The sequence below is a fragment of the Lissotriton vulgaris genome, chromosome 5 (assembly GCF_964263255.1).
Source record: "Lissotriton vulgaris chromosome 5, aLisVul1.2, whole genome shotgun sequence".
NCBI classification, from domain to species: Eukaryota; Metazoa; Chordata; class Amphibia; order Caudata; family Salamandridae; genus Lissotriton; species Lissotriton vulgaris.
The window spans coordinates 1,703,843,995-1,703,865,775 of NC_141693.1; the positions used below are offsets into that span (position 1 = coordinate 1,703,843,995).

General features: G+C 42.6%; 1 protein-coding gene across 1 annotated transcript in view; it reads left to right on the top strand.

Moving 5' to 3' along the window:
• The first annotated feature begins 1,886 nt into the window (after window positions 1–1,886).
• The window catches only part of DCAKD (dephospho-CoA kinase domain containing), a 364,264-nt gene continuing 344,369 nt past the window's right edge, over window positions 1,887–21,781 (top strand). The window contains exon 1 of the mRNA XM_086923875.1: window positions 1,887–1,934. The gene's annotated coding sequence lies outside the window, so the exon portion shown is untranslated. The remainder of the gene's footprint in view (window positions 1,935–21,781) is intronic.

Genomic DNA, 21,781 nt, shown 5'->3' on the forward strand with positions numbered 1-21,781 from the left:
CCACTATCATCTCTACGCAGATGACACTCAAATCTACCTCAAGGTTGCCTCCACTCATGATCTCGTGATCCTAAGCTCGACTCTCGACTCCATTCAAAACTGGATGTCAACTCATCAACTGATTCTGAATCCCTCCAAAACTGAATTCCTCCTCCTCTCTTCCTCACTTTCTCCTCCTCCGGTTCAATCATGGATGGATCAGATGAATCTGCTTAATATTAAACCCATCATTGTCGACAGCGCTAAATCCCTTGGTGTCATACTCGACAACAAACTGAATCTAATCCCCCACATCAACTCCATTGCAAAATCTGCACGATACCAACTGCGCCTTCTTTGGGGAATTCGTCGCTTTTTCCCTGAACAAGACCATAAAACACTGGTGCAATCGCTGGTCCTCTTCAGACTGGACTACTGCAATTCTCTTCTTACTGGCCTCCCCAAATCCCACCTGTCCCCACTTAAATCTGTCCTCCACTCAGCAGCCCGTTTATTTTGTGGGGCCAAAAAAGCGACCACATCACTCCGTTGTTATTCACCCTTCGCTGGCTTCCAATCGAGGCTAGAACTATCTACAAGACTGCCTGTATCACCCACAAAGCCTTGCACTCCTCCTCTCCTCTCTACCTGTCGAATAAACTGAAACCGTCTGGAGGCTCTAGACCATCTCGAAATGCGGAAAGTCTATACTGCTGGAACCCCCCACTTTCAAGAAGGAAAGATCGATGGCGCAATCCTTTTCATGCAACGAAGTGAGAATCTGGAACTCACTTCCGCCTCAGCTCCGAACCACCTCCTCCTCCCAGGCCTTCAAAATGGACCTCAAAGTTCTCCTCCTCCAAAGACACCTCCAAATCTAATTCACGCCCTCTCTATCATCTGAAGGAAGACCTCCCATTATTGAAAATTCTATTGTCCATGACTATGGAAGTGCCTTCCCAGTGTGTTCCAGCAGTTTGAGTGTTTACCATGTATTGCAGTATTATCCTTGTACCTGTGTATGGTACCCTTTTGTAACTTGCACACGTCACTTTTCTCTTGTAACACACTATATGCTACCTCTCACTTTTTGTTTGCTTTAGATACTTGCACAAGTGCCACCATTGCCTACGTAACGTTTGTTCTTGTGCTGGAGTGTCTACCATTTATTGCGGTATTATACCTCTACTTGTACTTTGTACGCTTTTGTAACCTGCACACCTATCACTTTTTCCTCCTGTAATGTACCGATTGCTACCTCATGTATTTTGGTTGCTCGCTATTGTCACTTTTGATTCATGTAACTTAATGTTTGATTTTGTAATTTGTTCACTTGTAATTTTTCTCCTCATGTATCATTACTGTTCTTACTGTTCCTATTGTGAAGCGCTCTGACACCTTCGGGTGAAGTCCGCGCTATATAAAATCGTATAAATAAAATAAAATAAATAAAATAAACTTGTGCAGTCCAATGCTTTTGAGCCCGACTCTGACTGGCTTCAGTATCCCACTGTCACTCACGGAGCCGTTTCGGCTCCTTGCTCACTGACTTACTACAACACGCCGGGGTCTCACTGCATGACTAGTGAGCAGGGGCACTCGGTGCAGCACACTGAGCCCCCCTCACTGCTGCGCTTCTGGGTGCCATGTGTCTGTCTGGGCGCCTCAGAGGGCGTGGCTTCTTCGGTGCCTGCTCCCGCAGACCCGACGAGGCACCGAGTTCCCGTATTATTATAGAACTTTTTTGATCAACGATATCGTTCTCATTCATGCACACATTTCTATGGCAAAACCCACTCTCCTGTAAGGAGTTTGAACTTAACCCGGTACTTATTTAAGTAACGAGCAACCATTGGTTCATGGTCCGGTTCGGTGTGCCTCTGACCAATGGCCATGAGAGATACTGAGAGGTGGCGATACTTCCGGACCATAAAAGACAAGCTGTGACGCCAGAGGTAAATTTGGAGGGAGAAATTGTCAGAGTTTAGATGGAGTGGAAAGTGAGCAGGTTGTTGGGAAAAAAGGGTGGTCGTAAAACCCGTTTATCAGGAATCGCGCTTTATAGTTCTGGTCTCAGTGAACCTTCCCTACCCCTCATATTATACATTATTTGTTGCTGTTCGTGTATTAAGGGAAGACAGGAGGGATGTGGGGCGTTTTCGGACGGGGAATTGTCAGTGTGCTGCGGTTGGTAGGCAAGACAGGAGGGGTGCTTCAGACGGCAGTGACAAGAGCCTTTAAAAAAAGACTCGTTTAACGTGCATACAACTTACAAAAAAGATAAAGTGGAGCATTTTTATAGATGAATGTTCGCAAGGGTAAGGTTCAAGATGATGAGTCAAGCCCAATGGAAAACAAAGCCGGTATTCTAGCTATGTGAAGATACATTTAATTACGGGTGCGTTGATGTGACAACCGGTGTGAAAGCCAAATTTTGAGGCATAAAGAACAGGCGGATATAAATATCAAAAGGTATGAGGCGAGTGACCTCGGGGGCGTGTTTATAAAAAAAACAAAGTTGTGAGTTTGACTGTGACATTTCTGTTTTCGGTGTGCATAAGAGTGACATTTTGATAACGTATGGAACTTTTTGAGAGGCACTTCACTGCGAGTAGAAGGCGGCAGTTATGTCGATGTAATAAAACGAATATAAGAAATAGATTCCTTTGTGCTTTACAGTAGGCACTTAGCTTTGTTCCCATTCAAGCATGGGTTTCCCTGGTCCAACATACAAGTGGCGATGACTAAAAATACAGGACTGCCTGTACAAATAAACTTTCAAACAATACAATGTTCTTGGACTTTAAGCAACACAAAAAACAAGCATTGGTAAATGCAATAGGTTTCACCTTTGTGATTAATGTTAAAACATGTTTGTTGTAAGATTTAGATTGTTGAGCAGTTGTGCAACATAAGTTACCGGGACTCAATAAAGTGTTATGACTTGTTTATTGAGAGAGCCAATAAATTGTGCAGTAACTGGTGATAATATAATGCGGGGAGATAAGGTGAAGGGCAGAGAAAAAAGACAAACAAACATGCAGTGGCCAAGCACATTTGAAATGCACGCAGCCATAGGGAGATTAGGTAGAGGGTGGAGGACAAACCAAACAAGCGCAGTGTGTAAAGGACAGTAACCTTACCAATCTGAACACTTTGTTCCAAGAACACTGGTTTGAGCTAGTATTTTCTCTGATGGAATACCCATAGGCATGTGACCACTATTTTAGCATGCATACTGTTAACATGCAAATTGGCAATAACTGGCACAAACAAACAATACTGCTTTACAACTTGGTTGGTAGTGAATTTGTTTGACAACCTTTTAGATTTCCCTTAACTACACAGCCAAAATACAACTGGGTCTGGTGGCTCAGTGGATTAATGCATCCACTGCAGGGGCCTGTGTTCGACCTCATGGTCACAGGTTCAAATCCCGGTGGGCCCACTCAGCCTATTATCCATCTGAGGGGGATAATATGAGTACCATTGAGTTGGGTAACAATAAACATCTGTTATTCATCGCTTTACAAATACACATGTTATGTTATTAGTCTTGACAGCTGGTCAGAAGGCTCCATAGACAGCTGTTTGATACAGAACAGACTCCCGAGGTATACATCCCTTTAGCTCGCAGCTAGCTTTATCCCAAATTTCCTGCAAAGCTATGAAGTGAATGATGTTCAGTATGATCTAATTTAAGGGTCACTTACTTGGATGACAATCCCTGTGATGTTCCTTAAAACTAAATGGATTAAGATAGTTGCCATTATGTTTATTCATTTGCTTAGTTTGGTCTGTATTATGGTCTGATGCCAAGGCAATCTAGCAAAGATTTAATAAGAATAATAGAATTGTACAAAGAGTCATCAGACATGCTAATTGACATTCACATGCCGGGAGACTGGCTGAAAATGTGGGGCGGTGGCAGGAAAAGGATTACAAGAATTTAATTTTGCATCCATTTTACAAAAGGATTGCACGAATTTTATTTGCAGTGCAATTATAAAATGAACTACCATATGTTCCTTCCATGCCTGCTGGAAGGTTGTAATATCCATGTCCCCTCTCAGGGGTGTAATTCATGTTACTCTGACTCTTGTCAGATATTTCTTTTATTGCCTGGCATCAGATGACGGGCACATGGAGCTAATCGTAAAAGCATGCATTTTGCAAATTAGATACAAAGAACTCACGGAGGCTGCAGAATGGAGCTTATAAAGTACTCGAGCCACGGTCATGTTTAGGTCAGGTGAAGCCCAGCGCACGTGCTGCACTGTCTGTGGGGCTCAGAGCCTTGGTTGGCTTCTATCTGTGCTCACCTACAGTCTACACCAGTATTCGAAGAAAGGCGCTGGGCTTCAAAAACACAACGATTCTGGAGCCGGTCGATGCAGGGGGGGCCCTACAATACATTCTAATGTCATTAAACGGGTGTGTGATGTGCTTACAATCGGTATGTGTACAGGTGCGAGTGTCAATGGGGTAGGGCCACGACTATGTAGTGGTAGGGGGACGGTTAGTGTAACTGGGGAAGGGGGAGGCTGTCAGGGGGGGGGGGGGTTCTTGGAGGTATACTTTCATGTGTATTGCCCTTTCCTTATCCTTGTCCTTTTATTGACAAAAAAATCTCAGTAAGGATGTTGTGTATTGATTATGCAGATGTATCTGGGGTTCAGAGCCCTGCTCTATATGTTTCCTTTGATGAATACAATTTGTTTAAAAAACCCCACAAAGATTAAGGTAATTATCCTGCAAAGATACGAACAGAGGGTGAATTAACAGGAGCCTTATGCAATAGGTAGTATTTCAGCACAGCAGTACCTTGATCAGAAAATAAGTAAATGTCAGCTGATTTTGCTAATTGCCCACAGTACTCCCACAGTCCAAAACTGCACATGGCACTGTCCCCATAAGCGCTTCACAAAAGTTAAGATTATGAATGATGTAGAAATGTACAAATTGCCACTAAATGTGTGAAGTTCCAAGGACCATACACTAAGTGAGGTCAAAATTACAGGCCTCTCAAAAATTCATGGACACTGTTGAGATGACCTCCTGCATGCCAGCATGTGCACATGAAGCGTGATCACTAATTACCTTCCCTTCACCAAGCGCGTACCAGTCAACCTTTATGCTGCTTTGTGATTATTTTTGACCAGTACTCCAGGTATGCATTTTCGGAAACATGACTCCATTGTGCCTGCTGTAGAAAGTCACCTGGCCTCAGCAATATTAATTTGCACCCTGCAGTACTCCTCGGGCAGGCTCGCTCGGAGGAGATACATAAAGGGGCCGGAGACCGCTCGGGGTTTTCGCCCACACTATGTTTCCATCTGTGGTGTGTGTTCTATGTACGCAGTGTCTGTGGGCCCTCTTGTGCACAAGTGTCAGGCTGTACCGGAGACCCAACACTCTACACTAGCAACAAGGCCAGTACTAACCCGCACCTCCCACGTCCTCCCCTTTCGGCTGTCTGGTGCAGCGGTCGGCGTGAGCCTCTTCAGAACTTTGCCATACGGCTCACTCAACGTTCACCAGCATTCTCGGCCAGAATCGGCGGGCAGTGTCCCCTTGCACCAGTCCAGCTGCAACCTGCCCATCACCTCATGTCTTGGTTCGCAGCCTCCCACAGCAGCAGCCGGAGGTCCCGCTACACCGCGCAGGCGCCCAGACTCGGTGTTCCCCAGGTGGAGGTGCTGCAGCCGAACGGTGAGTCCTGTGTGCATGCGGTGAGTGCAGCCCTGCTGTGCTCCTCCCGGCTCGCTCCAGCACCAGTGTTCTCGCTCGGCGAGCACGGCCCGCCCTCCCACCGAGGCGTGAACCTACTCCAGCGGCCCCTGCCAGCCAAGTGACATGGAGCAGCAGCAAGGGGGGGATCTCAACTCCCGACAAGGGAGTGGTCCTGAAAAAAAAAATAAAGGACACAACTACGGAAAAGAAATGCTACACAACCAAAATACAGAGAAAGCTATAAGAACAAGTCAGGTCCCGGGCCGGCAGCCAATCACAGCGCGGCCCGGGACAAAGGGGCGGGACTTAAAAAAAGCCAGAGAAACGCCCCCGAATCGCGTTTTCCCGAGAAAGCGTGATTGACAGCCTCTGTCTCCCAATGGCTAGCGTCCATTTATGGAGCTAGCCAATGGGAAACAGAGGCGGTCCGAACATCCATACTGAAGACAAACGTTTTCGATCTGGGAGGGGCACTGCGTGCCCTCGCCAGGTCGAAACCTAAATAGATTAGTTTTGCATAGCCCACTGTTACTACAGCGCCTTCACTGAGTGAACTTAATTGTCTTGGTGGCAGACACTCACGAAAGCTACACAAACGAAGCCTTTAGTTCTTTCTGTGAAAATGCAGGTTTTCCACAGTTTTAATGTAAAATAAATGCAGATTTTCAACATTTAGAAATGAGTAGAAAATCATGATTTTAATAAAGGCACGGAGGCTAATATTATGCACTTCCTGTTATTACTACTCAGGCAGCAGCAACAAAAAAAGAATCCGAACACTCAAAAACTTCTAGAATACAGAACATGCATATCCTCTCAGAACCTGCAGGCATCTTCCTCTTTTGGGCGCTGCAAACATTAGAAAACTAAAACCAAAGTCTCTGACCAACCAACTCCAAATCTTCCCTTCTTCCTTGACACCAACTCTTCAAAACACCAACTCCATCAAAACTTTTCTTCTTTATCCTGAATAAGATAAAAAGTAAATCATTAAGTAATGGGCGGGAAAAGCGGAGGGATAATATTAGCCTCCGTGCCTTTATTAAAATCCTGATTTTCTACTCATTTCTAAATGTTGAAAATCTGTATTTTACATCAAGGCCCGGAGGCCAATATTATGCATGTTCAAAGTTCACCAACAACACTATTTAACACATTATCCACTGGTTTAAAATAAAATTTCTTAAAAGTTGACTCACAACTCCAATCTGCAGCCTTCATAATCCCACTCAAGCTAAACCCTTTCATATAAGCCTTGCTAGCCCCTCTCACAGAATGAGCTCCAAAAACACTTGTATCAATCCCAGCCTTTAACATCACCTCTTTCACCCATCTAGCCAGGGTAACAGAAGAAACACCCTTAAAAGGTTTCCTTAAAGAGACCAGCAACTGAGAACACCAATAGGCCTCAACCCAAAAGTTCTTCTTTCATATTCTTTTAAACAATGAACAACACATACATCCCTATTCTCTTCAAATTGAGGATAAAAAATAGTCCTAGACATAGTGTTAGTCCTTTTCCTCAACTCAAAACAAACTCCAAAGCCCTAATATCGGAAACTCTTCTACAAGACACCAAACATAACAGCATAGCTAATTTCCATGATAAAGAATTCATCTCCAAAGACACATTCTCAACCCAACTATCTAATTCTCTCAAAACCACAGAAACGTCCCAAAGAACACCATATTTCGCCTTAGGAGGTAGAATCATCCTGACACTCTTAACCAACTTCCTTACCAGGACATGCTGCCCAGTCGGAAGACCTTCCACTAAAACATGTCCCGCACAAATAGCCGACCTGCTAACATTTACAGAGTTGTAAGCTAAACCCTTCTCATACAACTCAGACAAGAAATTCACCACTTCTACCACAGAAGCTGATATGGGATTCAAATCCCTCTCAAGACACCAACCAGACCATATTCTCCATGGTGATCTATACATTTTTGTTGTACTCTTAGACCACGATCCTGAGATAAGAGCCTCAGCTTCCTCCGATAATCCATGCACTTTCCAAACTCTTCTGAAATCAACCACGCAACCAGCTTTAACTGGCCTGTTCCCACCAACTCGTGAACATTTCCCTAAGGATCCAGAATAATCTCCCTGAAATCCGGCAACAACACCGGATCCTCCATCAACAATTCTATCATGTCCGGAAACCACACCTGGGATTTCCAAAATGGAGTTATCATTACGATCTCCGCTTTCTCTCTCCTTACCTTCATCAAAGCTCTCTGAATCAAAGAGAATGGGGTAAAGCATAATTCCTTCCTGCACTCCAACTCTGTAGAAAAGCATCTATTCCCTTCGCTTCCGGTTCTGGTCTCCAACTGTAAAAATCTTTCACTTGACAATTCAATCTGTCCGCAAATAAATCCATCTGAAAAGGACCCCATCTCAACTCCAAACTCCTGAAAACTTCCCTGTTCAACATCCAATTGCTCACATCCTTCAGGTACCTTGAAAACCAGTCCGCTTCTACGTTGCTCAGACCCGGAATATATTGAGCTTAAACCACAATTTCCTTTTCTAAGCAAAAATTCCCAAAATACTTTGCTCAGTTCGCTAGACCTTTCGACCGTGGACCCCCTAACTTGTTTACATACCTCACTGCAGACAGATTGTCCATTTTCAAGAGCACACAGCACTTTACTTGATCCTTCATGAAACTCTTTACCGCAAAAGACCCTGCCAGTAACTCCAGACAATATATGTGCATCTGCGTCTCCTCCTTGGACCACTTTCCCCCTGTTGACACCATTCCGCACTTTGCACCCCAACCTTGAAGACTTGCATCCGACTCTATTTCTATCCCTGGCACTACTCCAAAAATTGCCCTTCAGTTCCATGCCTCCAAATTCATCATCCACCACTTCAACTCTTCCCTTGAATCCTGATCTAACCATAACCTCTGAGAATATTTTGCTCCTTTCCTCAAGTGAAAACCCTTCAACCTCTGTAATGAAGAGGTGCTGAAAAATCGCCTGAATCGATGCAGACAACAGACCCAACAACTGAGCTAGCTGTCTCAATGTGATCCACTCGAAACCATTGCCCTCTTCACCTCCTTCTTGATCGTCTTCACTTTTGTCATTGGCAACTTCAATACACAATCCAATGTCTGAATCTGAAAACCTAAAAACTGCATCTCCTGCTGAGGGACAACACATGACTTCTCCCTGTTCTCTACAAACCCCAGATCCTCTATCACTCTGATCGCAAACTGTCCTCTCCCTTTCCAGATTCTCCTCCTCTGCCATGATCAAAAAATCGTCCAGGTACACAATCAAACGAATTCCCCGCGATCTCAACCAAGCTGCCACCGGACGCATCACCTTTGTGAAACACCAAGGGGCTGATGTCAATCCGAAAGGGAGGCTCTTGAATCTCCATAACTTCCCTTTCCACCTGAACTGGAGAAAATCTCTCTGCTCTTTGCACATTGGAATTGTTAAATAAGCATCCTTCAAATCTAACCTTGTTAACCAATCTCCCTTCCTTAAGAGATCCCTTAACAAATGGATGCCTTCCATTTTGAAATTATTGTATACAACCCAATCGTTCAAACCCTTTAAATTTATTACAGGACGCATCCTCTTTTCTTTCTTTTCCACTAAAATATATTGCTCATGTAACTTCCTCTTACATACCTTGCTTCCTCTATTGCCCCCTTCTCCTCTAAAGCATTTATCTTTTTACGTAACCGTATCCTCCATCTTCTTTGAGAACCTCAAAATATTTGGAACTCTTTCCTGAACTGGATTCTCTACAAAATCTATCCTGTAACCAACAACAGCTTGCAAGACCCATGGATCTTGAGTAATCTTCCATCTCGAAATAAATAGGGCTAGTCTGCCGCCCAACTTTATTCGGATAGAAGAATGGTCTTGTAAATTCCTTACCTGAGACCCCTCTTGTTCTCCGCTCAGAGCGCATGCCTCTTCCTCTGCTTCTCTGCCTTTGAGGGAAAAAATTCCCCTGTCCTCCTCTCGAACCATAAAAGTTTGATCCAAAACTTGAACCATAGGGCCTGCCTCTTCTGAAATTTCCTCGAGAAATTCCTTGCCCACGGTCAGGGAACCGGCCCCGTATTCGCCCGGCCACTCCAAAAACACGCCTGATGTCTTTCTGCGCTTTCTCTAAGGAACTGAAGGTATTGACATACCGGAACATGTCCTTGACAAAGTCATCTCCAAATAACAAACCCTCTGAACGTTCCTCTGGTTCTTTGCCAGCCAGACCCACTAACTTAGGATCAATCTTGAACAAGATAGATTTCCTTCTCTCAATACACAAAGCTGTATTCGCATTTCCCAGAAGGCAAATTGCCCTCTGCACCCACTGGCGCATATCTGCCACATCTATTCCAACATTGTTAGAATGTGCTTCCTCGCACATATCAAAGATTTTGGTTAGAGGACCCAGAATATCTAAGAGCCTGTCCTGACACCCTTTAAGTCCTTTCTCCAGGCCCCTCCTTGGATCCTTCCCAGTTTTATTTATAAAAGTTAACATCCTTAGATCTAACTGGAGTATATACTACTTTGCTATCAAGGCTGGGCCTCGGGCACTCGCTCCTCATTCTCGTTCTTACTTCCTTGGGTATTTCTCTCCTTATCCAAAAACGAACATACTTAGCAATGTGCTCCACCGGATCAAACATTTCCTCGCCGTGAGGGTCATAAATCTCGTTCTCCTCCAATTTTACTTCCTTCTCCATTAATTTTGATTTTTTAAACGGAATCTCCTCCAAGTCTGAATCCCCTAGACTTGAACTACATGTAATTTCAACATCACCACTTGAACTTGAATCACATGCCACAGTGGTATGCTTGCTCTTACGCGCCTTTTTTTAGCCTCCTTTCACCTTTATAGCGACCTCTTTGAGAACCTTACACTCCCTCTCTTTCCTCTTTGCATCAAAATGCTTCCTTTTAAGACTCTTTTTCGCACCATGGCTGGTAGGACCAGCAAGAGTAACCACCTCTTCAGTGGTCCAAAAACTCTCATCCTCATTAACCCTTTGTTTCTTTTGAATACCCTTTTCAATAGTATTCTCAATCTTCTTATCAATGGATGCTGTCATTTCTCCAAACATTTTGTCCATATAGGACTTAATTCTCTCTTCGAAATTACCCTCAGCACCCTCCATTTCAATACCTTTCTCACTCATAAAATACTCTAAATATAATAAAAACAACCAAAATCAAAAACCAACTATCTACACAAACATTAATACTTTCCCTCTCTATACAGCCAAACGCGACCTTTCTCTGTAACTCCGACTTGTATCTGACAGAAAAAACGCAACTGTCCGTTTTTCGTCGTTATCTGACAGCCCAAAACATGGTAGCCAACTCTTCCTCAATCCTTGATTAGCATTTCCCAACTTGTCAAAATGGCCACCGCACGCTGCTTGAGTACGGCGGCCCTTCAGGATCACAAATGCGAGCGCAAACCAACGTCACGCAGAGGACATCTGCCTCGCGTTGAACCTACACCATGGCAACACGCGCGCTTCCTCGCGCTATGAACCAAAACACCAACTGCCACCAGACGGTAAATTCACTCTTTTCTTTAATTTCTTAGATTTCTAAAAGACTCCTACTCAAGATACGATCCGAAAATCGACCCCAGCCTGACTTAAATATAACACAGCTTCAGCCAAGATACGATCCGAAAATAGACCCCAGCCTGACTAAATTAAAATACAGTTTCCCTATATTCTCGGGGAAAACTCCAATAATAAAACTTCCATCTATATCTTTAAAATAAACTCACTCAGATCCTTGAATCGTTTCTTTTAAAACTATTCGTCTCTATACCTGATTTAAATAAACACATATATATATATATTTTAATAATTTAAGAACTAAACAAATCCGTTTCTAAATTCGCTAAGACCTTCCTCCTTTGACCATTGCCCACCTGTTGCAATCTCTCCACATCTCGCTCCCTATCCGTACAGACTCGCATCTGATTCTATCTCCATCTCTGGCATCAACCCAAATATCGCTCGACTGTTCCAAGCCTCCAAACTCATCAACTACCACTTCAATTCCTCCAGAGATTCCTGATTCATCAGTACCTTCTGTGAATACCTCACATCTCTTTTTAAATAATGTGCTTTTAACCTCTGTAACGCACGATAATGTAGGGGAGCAGGAAATATTGCCTGAATCGAAGAGGACAGTAGACCCAACAGACATGCTAACTACCTCAAAGTAATCCAATCTGCTGACTTCACTCTCTTCACCTCTATCCTGATCTTCCTCACTTTTTCTATAGGCAACTTCAACGCACAATCCAATGTCTGTATCTGAAAACCTAAAAAAGTAATCTCCTGCTTCGGATCCACACAAGATTTCTCTTTGTTCACAACAAATCCTCTATTACTTTCACTGCAAACCCCGTCTGTTCCTGTGCCAGAATTCTCTCTCCTGCCATTATCAAAATATCGTCTAGATAAACTATCAGTCGAACTCCCCTTGACCTCAACCAGGCCGCAATTGGTCTCATCACTTTGGTGAAACACCATGGAGCTAACACAAACTGTTCTCAAGTGGTTCACCTCCTTTCTACACAACCGGTCACAAAGGTTCAAAAGCAACAACGCAATGTCCTCTCCGGTACCTGTATCGCTAGGCGTCCCTCAAGGATCCTCCCTCTCCCCAACACTGTTCAACCTAGTTATGGAACCTCTCACTACTTTGCTACAGACATCCAATGTTCACTTTCACATGTATGCCGACGACACCCAACTTTATCTCAAAATACAATCCCCCAAGGACATCATGGTTCTGAACACCACGATCAGAAACACCCAATCCTGGCTTGCCGAGAATCACCTCAAACTCAATGCCCTGAAAACTGAGTTCCTCCTGATATCACCTCCCGCAAAAATCTCTACGGCTCAAACATGGCTTAAGCACTTAACGGCTCTAAATGTACAACCTACCGTCATAGACTCAGCAAAATCTTTAGGCATAACACTTGACGCCAATCTCAACATGCAGCAGCACATCAGCAAGGCAACCAAAGGAGCGAACTTTCAAATCAACACCTTGAGAAAACTTAAACCCTTCCTCCCAGCCAAAGACTTCCAAACTGCAGTACAATCTATAGTCATCCCGCACATAGAGTACGGAAGCACCGCCCTCTGCGGGCTCCCCCTAACTACAACGGCTCCCCTAAGAGCGTCCCTTAACGCTGCAGCGAGACTCATCACTGGCTCAAAAAAGCACTCGCACATTTCCCCTGACTTTAAATCACTGAACTGGCTACCTTTTGAAGCCAGAATACATCTGAAAATCGCCTGCATGACTCACAAGGCTGTACACATGAACTCACCCGCCTACCTCACTCAGAAGCTGACAATCTCGGGTGGCTCTAGAATTACTAGAAGCACAAACAATCTTCTGCTGAAACCTCGAAGACTCCGGAAGGAAAAAACCTATAAACGCTCCTTTTCAGGAATGGCACCTAGGATCTGGAACTCACTCCCTCCTGAAACCAGGCTCATCTCCTCCAACAAACTGTTTAAGAAAGAAGTAAAAGCGATCCTCATGGCTAAATACACATGATCTATTACTCTGTATTTTCTCATGAATCCGCTCCGTAATTACCTACTTGTATTATGACTTATTTGATTGTATATGTTCCCTCTTTGTATATTGTTATGTTGTTGACGCACCTGTCTGACTTTGCACACTGTACCTACACCACCTCAACTATCCCTACTTTTGTACTACTGATGCACCTGTGCGACTATACATCCTGCACTCACCTACCTCAACTATGCACACCTGTATGTTATCTCCTAAAACACGTTAAGCAGGCTTAAACGAGTATATGCTTACCTTTGTACTTCTATATTATTGGCGCAACTGTATGACTATGCACCTTGTACAGACACTACCTCACCTGTGACCTACCTCCTGTTTGTTTTTTGACCTTCCTATGTAACTATGCACCTTGTACCTATCTACCTCAACTATGTAACTATGCACCTGTACCGTGACTATCACCCCGTGCCCTTGTAAAGCGCTCTGATATCTGCAAAGATCTTGTTCGCTCTAAATAAAACTTTCAAAATAAATAAATAAAATAAATAAAGGGAGACTCTTGAACCTCCAGCGCCTTCCCAACCACCTGAACTGAAGGTAATCCCTTTGACTCTGACACAATGGAATTTTCAAATAAGCATCCTTTAGGTCCGGTCTTGTCAACCAGTCCCCCTTCCTCAACAAATCTCTTAGCATATGTATCCCTTCCATTTTTAAATGGTTGTAAACAACCCAATCGTTCAACTCTTTTAAATTGATTACTGGTCTCATCTTCTTGTCTTTCTTTTCTACTAGAAATAAATTGCTTATGAAACAACCTGACACCTCCTCCCCAAACTCTATTGCACCTTTTCTTTCCAACTCTAATACCTCCTTTGTTACCAAGTTTTCCATTCCCTCTGAAAACCTCAACATCTTTTGAATCCTTTCCTGTACCGGAATACTGATGAAGTCTATCTTGTATCCAACCACAGTTTCCAAAACCCATGGATCTTGTGTTATTTCCTGCCACCTGGAAACAAACCGGGCTAGTCTGCCGCCCAATTTTATTTCCATAAATAAAGGGTCTTGAGAAGAACTTACCTGAGACTCCTCTCGGTCTCCTATCCGATCTTGCACCTCTGCCAATTCCGCTCTGTCTTTGCGGAAAGAAACTTCCCTTATCGGTTCTCGAAAAACCATATCCTCCTCCGTTGCCAAATCCATATCCTGAGCCATATCCTGCTCCATGGGGTCTGTTACCTCTCCCAAAATTACTTCTGGTAACTCCATAACCTCGGCCGGGGAACCGACTCCTTGTTATCCCGGCCAAACCAAAAACATGTCTTATATCTTTTTGTGCTTTTTATAACGAAAGAAAAGTACCCACGTACTTTGCCATGTCTTTAACAAAGTCGTCCCCGAACAGCATCCCATCGCTCTGTTCACCCAATTTCTTGCCAGCCAAATCAGCAAGTTTAGGATAAATCTTAAATAATGTACTCTTGCTTCTCTCCAGACAAAGTGCTGCATTTGCATTTCCAAGCAAACAAATAGAACTTTGCACCCACTGACGCATCTCCCTTACGTCAATTCCAATAATATTAGTGTGTGCTTCTTCGCACAGATCAACATTTTTTGGCAAGGGGCCTAAAATATCTAGCATCCTATCCTGGCACCCTTTTAAGCCTTTGTCCAAACCCTTCTTGGATCTCTTCCTCCTTTATTATTTATAAAGGTTAGCATCTTCTGATTCCAATTCTGGAGTAAAAGCCACCTTACTATTCAGGGTAGGCCTCGGACACTCCAATCTCAGCCTAGTCCTTATCTCTTTTGGGATTTCCCTCCTAATCCAATACCTAATGTATTTAGCCACTTGTTCTACTGGGGACCACTGTGGCGAAAGAGGGTGCTGAATAAGTAAAGGATCGAACATTTGTTCTACTTGTAAGTCTACAAAATCCTCCAATTCCAATTTAATCTCTCACTCTTCAAGCTTCCTCTTTTTCACCTGTACCTCTTCAACATCCGAATCCCCTAAACTTGAACTGCATGTAAGATCTACATCCCCACTAGTAGAACTGATATCACATGCCACAGTACTATGCCCCTTTCTTTGTGCCTTTATAGCGCTCTCTCTGGCCTTTATAGCCAACTCCCTTTGAACCTTATGTTCCTTCTCTCTTGTAGGCTTTACTTTAATAACATTCTTCTTATCCTTCCTTTTAGATACTCTCCTAGAAGTACCTGCCACCATCTCCACTTCCTCTGTGGTATAAAAAACATCCTCCTCTCCTCACATCTGTCTCTTCTCATTATCCTTAACCCTTTTCTCCATACTGCTTTCTATTTTCTTGTCAATAGAAGCACTTAATTCCCAAACATCTTTTCCATATAATTCTTCATCCTCTCCTCAATTCCACCCTCAACACTTTCCATCTTAAATACTTTTTCCTTTTAAAATTCACCTCAAAATATTAATTCCAATAAAAAATCGCCTCAAAAGCACAACTGCCTCGTTTTCTCTTAACTGTCAACTTTCCCACGCTCCTCGATCGAACTCCTCAACCTCGTCTGACTGAAACTGACATCGTTCAGTCAGACAACAAAAACTATATCCCAAAAGATGGCCGCCCATGTTGGCATTACTTCTGCCTCACGCTTCCCAAACTTTTAAGATGGCCGCCGTACGCCACGCACCTATGGCGGCTCATCTAAGCCAAATGCTCCTATTCACCGCTCTAAATGCGCATCTTCACACGCGCACAAACTCCCACTTGATTCCAAATGCTGACGCGCGCCTGGACCTTCCTCGAGACTCACGTCCAATACAATGAGGTCATGCGCCACCCCAACTGCGCACCGATCCAACGGTAAAACTAAAGTTGTTTAACCTTTAACCTTTAAAAACGCTACTTTTGAAGCACTCAAAAAGCTACTCTCCAATTCTCCAATTCTCCATTCCTCATATATACTTTAAATTAAAATATCTTTCGTTTCTAGACATCTCTTCGCTGTAACTTCACAAAAAGTCTTCTTTGGCAACATTCATGTACATCAAAAATTACTTATATCCCATCAATAAATTCATACAACTATAATAAATTCATTCAAACCAAATCATTCCATAAGTTTAAAATATGAACTTCTCTCCAACAAAAGAGGAAGATGGCTGCTTGACATGGTGCTTTATACATGTTCTAAGTTCTAGAATGTTTTAGTGATATTCTAATTCTATGATGTTGTGTTGCTGCTGTTTTTGGGCAGGAATAAAGGATATGGCATCATGTTGGCCTCCGGGCCTTTGACATAAAATTCAGAAGAGCAATGTACCAATATAGTTTTACACGCCTCCGGTACTTGAAACGTCTTAACGTTTTTTTCTTCCAATAAGCATGCAGAAAAACGTTAACATTTTAAAAGAGTTGCAGATGTTCATAAAATTAATTTTCCTTTACCAGCGTCCTCAAATCTTTTAGCTTGGCTTTATTTGATTCACAAAAGCGCACTTTGCAGAAAAGGGAAGTTTGAATGGCTATTGAAAAACAGACATTGAATGCCTACCTGTGCATACCTTAGTAGTGGGTGCCTGGTACATGCTATGCAGGGAGCAGCTTCAGTCACAGGGTTATATTGGTGGTACTTCGGCAACAGCTAATAGTCCTTGAATCAGAGGTGAAGGAGAACAAGCATGTCACGCTGCTAAGCTCTTAAGTATTTCACTGCACGCTGAGAAGTGCTGTGGCAGGACTCGGAACTAACCCTAACCGGCAGTACCCTAGATGGAATGAGGCTTAAAAGCTGTCTGCCCCAAGAATCTGGGACTTGTAGGCTCTTTATTTTATTTAATGCGATTTTATATAGCGCAAACTTAACCCGAAGGTGTCAGAGGGCTTTACATAAGAACCAGGTGCAAAACATTAGGACTTAGGATTACATGTGTTACATAAAAGATAGAAACATAAAAAATTGCTTATGTACAAGATGTAAAGTCACACAAGAAAGAGATACAAACAAAGAAAGAGATACTAACAAAGAAGAATTGCAAATGTACAAGTAGTACCCCTTGACCTCTCCTTACCCCTTTGGCATGCTATCGGAGCGGCAGAAGAACAGGCACACAATGTGTCAGTCTCAGGGCACGAGTGGGGATGAGGTGGGGGGGTGTGTGTACACGCGTGTGGACAGCGCCCACCCACTTTTTTCACAGGGTGAACGCCGTCCACCCTGCCAAGAATTTGGACCCCACTGAATAATGTGCTGAACTCGTCCCGGTGTAATTGCCAAACACTGGGACACTTTCTGCAGCGCCTACACGTTGGCTGCTTTCCATCTGCAATAAGCAACATCGTGCAGGCGGGGACGGTATGGGGCTTATTTTTTAAAGATTCCTACTGGCCCATAACATCATTTGACAAAACACAAAGGAACCCAAAGGTATAGCACTAGGGACCTTGGGCAGTAACGTATTGCAAAGAACAATGGTCCCTAGTAGTTCAGGGATCTGGGGAATACTACTTATAGTGCATGCATATCTCCTATATATAGGGAATGAACAAAGTGAAAAGCTGCCTCTTTTAAGTATGTGTGAAGTGCTAACAAGGTGTGAGCCTTTTTTCCCATCCGCTTCATTTGCATCAGGTGTGAGGCTCCTGAGTGCTCCCAGCCAAGAAACTCAAACAAAAGGAGGCCTGATGTTATGTGCCATATTACAACTTCAGGAGCTCACCTCCCTTGCTCACCTCCCTTGCTCACTCGTGAGCAAGGGAGGTGAGCTCCTGAAACGCGTAGAGTTGTTGCGTTGAAACTGCATTAAAAGGCTTTTTCTCCAGCAAGAAGTTGTTCGTGTGTTCTCTGACCGGAACGGTAAAGTCAGAATTGGAATTTATGTTAAGGCTCGCAACCTACACACGAACCGCCTTCGCTAAGAGGCTTGAGGAGAGCGGAGCTTGGCAGCTGCAGGGTAACTGAATTTATATATATATATATATATATATATATTTATATATATATATATATATATATATACACACACACACACAATACCATCCACACGTAACAAAATGTGTAGCTGCCTTCTTGATAAAAGAGAGAATGCTTTGGGGTCTGAACCGGGGCACTAGACATTACTATTGTTCCGATAGACAACCTACTCAAAGTGTAGGATGCCCCTGAGAATGTTTTTTTACCTTGGGGTTTGTAAATAATAAGGAAATGAATCTCATCACCAGCACCACAAACAGATTTAAGTGGTAACTAGGTTTTGAAATGCTACTGTACATTCAATACAAATAAGCATTTATTGTAAACCTATGACAGTAGTCAGCATACCACATGAATCAAGTGGTGATTGTTTTAGTCATCCATAACCACTACTTTTACCCCATTCTACATTGATACCACTAATCGTTCTTTGCAGAATCAGATACAGGAACATGTGAAGTGTGCCACAGTGGAGTATATTATGGATGGCCAAAATGATGTACTCAAGGAGTTTCATTTTTGGGGGTCTGTACACCTTGAAACTGTCTAGAGAATTATTTGTGCAAAGAGCTTAAGTCAGAAAAAAACCACCTAATTGTACACTCAACACAAACGACCCAGACAACAATCTGGTCTACATTTAAATCTCAAAAAATATGTTTCTTGAGAACAGTGATTTAAGAACTGCTGTTTCTGCCTAGTGTACATTTTGATCACTGAAACAATTTTTTTTAATTTCAAAAGCATGGTAATTCGTTTTGATTTACTGAGTAGTTCTTTTAATGTAATAGAATAATTACCATATTCAACTGTAACTTTCGTAGAATTTTGGTATTATTAGTCTAAGCTAATCTTTATCCAAATTGTAGAGATGTGTCGACTAACTTTTGATTGCTAAATCTGTGTTGGACTGCAGGAGAAACGTTTGAATACAAGTACTTCACTTTAGTCTCACCTTAACAAAGTTAGAGCTAAAACAATAGCAGTTCCAAATATTCAAGTTGCTGTGCAGTCAACCCCTACGCCAGCTGTTGGATGGCGCAACTGTGCTCCAGATCAAGAAATGATTATACTACAGCTCACAAAGTCTAGGAAGCCAAATTATATGAAATACGTCACGTCTTTATTAGAAAATTATTTCATGTTTAAGACCATTCCAATCAAGTTATCAGCCAACGCGTTTCGCTCCCACATTGGGAGCTTCCTCAGGGCGAAATAAATAACAGTCGGTACAGTCACAAAGCCCAGGTGTATTGGTCGATATGAAAGTGTTGTTATTCCAATAATAAACACAGCAATGCTTTCACGGCCTGCGGTCATCCATATACTCCTGGAAATCTACAATATCCAGTTACGTCCAGAAGCTTGTGAAGATGGCATATAAGCGAAAGATTGATATGTCACTGGTCCCTAAATCTAAGATTCAGGCTAGTTCTGTCCACCGGAAATGATCAACGCCATTCTATTAGATCGTATATATAAAATGGGTACGAGAAAGTACCCTCTGGGGTCATTAACAGGTTAATCCGGTGAAGTCCAAACGACGACTGTAAATTCCAGGCACAATATTTGTCACGTTGCGGTGCACAAGAGATGGTAACTCTAGCTGGTGAAGTTAGAGCTGTTTAAAAGGTATGACAAAATTACAGTGAAACCTCCACCGCAACTTGCATCTAACCTGCTATCCCCAAATAAATAATGAAGAGGGAAATATCCTGAGTTTATGTGCGCCTAGTTTAAGCACCCACTGTCAAGGTGCGGTCCAAAACCGGACTAAACAATGTCGTAATTTAAGTCAAACGGTGCACCACTGAATATTTCCATATTAAACAATAGTTAAGCAAGGTACATAATCCATATCTAAAATTGAGTTCTCCAAATCTTTTTTTTTTATTCATAAACAGTTCAAACATGGCATGTGGTATGTAGTGAAGAACATCCAACGTGTTTCGTCCACTATAATGGACTGCTTCAGGGCTGTCGAGTAACAAAATATACATATATAAATACATTCAAAAAACATGACTTACAATATGGCAATAGACATGGTCATGTATCATAGTGCTAACTATATACATGCTTTAATTAAAACATACTTGGATCTGATTTAGTCCAATTCATTAAAGACATGAACAATCCACCAAGACAAAACAGAAAGTACGTATGATAAAACATCTAAACATTTGTACACAGCGTGGTAATGGACACATAGAAACTGTCCACCCTCCTTCTCTAAGATGATCAAAAATATGATATCTCGGAAGACCCCATAAAGAGTAAAGCACATAAGACCCAGTGAGATATGTATAAAAAAGGTGGTTAAAGAAAAATAAGAGCAGAAGCAACCGTGGTAATAAGATAAGAGCAATTAAGAACCCAGAGTGAGCATGCCCAAAGCGGGAAAGCCAAAGTGTAGGAACGTGATACATGCATAAGAGTAAGGAATGTCCACTAAACCAGTACTAGTGGCACCCAAAACGTGTTTCGTCCAGTACAGTGAACTTCTTCAGAGCATAAGGGAAGGATTCATGCATTAGATGCATTCATACATGAGGTGATGAGAGAAATCAATTTAAATTCATATGTCTTTATTTCGAATTGTTTTCATCATAAAAGACAGTACAAAGTAAAATACATCATGATTGAGGAAAAGTAGTGCACAGATTAGTCTAAAAACATTAAGATAGATAAATATACGCTCATAATCATAACTAAATAACATATTTATAAAATACGGGAATGACGTTGTATAATATTAAAAAAAGACATACTGATAAAACTACATAAGACCAGGCATTTACTTAAACTTTGGCCCTAATAATCCACACCCATCCTAAAAACTTTGCTGCGGCAATTACAATAGATTCACTAGTATCAGTCCGAATGATCCTTAGGGCTTCCGACCCCACCCTGGTACCCATATTACGACAGATGGGTTTGAGCCATTTTGCCCGAGGTGCTGCATACGCCGGACATTCAAAAAATATATGTCCGATGGATTCCTTACGGTCAGGGCACCAATGGCAGAATTCATTCTCCTGACCCCTCCATCTTTTAGTGAATGATCTAAGAGGAAGGGAGCCGACCCTCAGCTGGTGGTAGAGTTTCCTGTCAGTGGACTTGATAATATTATCCCAATAGTCTTCAAAAAGTGGTTCAAGTTTGTGTTCCAAAAACAAGCCTGACAAAGATGTAGATGATGTTTGTCTGGTGAGTTTCTCACGGAAAACTGACCAGTATAAACTTTTAAATATTTTTTTGGGAGGGAAGCAGCCATTGATGGGGTCGGTCCATAGATTGGTCAAGCCCATGGCCTCTAGGAGGAGTTTAACTTGTTTGAACCAAGAAATATTACCCAAGCCCATTATGGATCTACCATCCAAAATTGATTTTGCAAAGGGAGACAATTCGGGGGTGGTCCAGATCCTCCTCCAAAGGGCCACTGGTTTAAAACGAGCAATGTCATCTATTGAATGACTGCCCAAGTCCATTAAAAGCGGCTTCATGGGACTGGAACATGGGAGGCCGGTAAGGT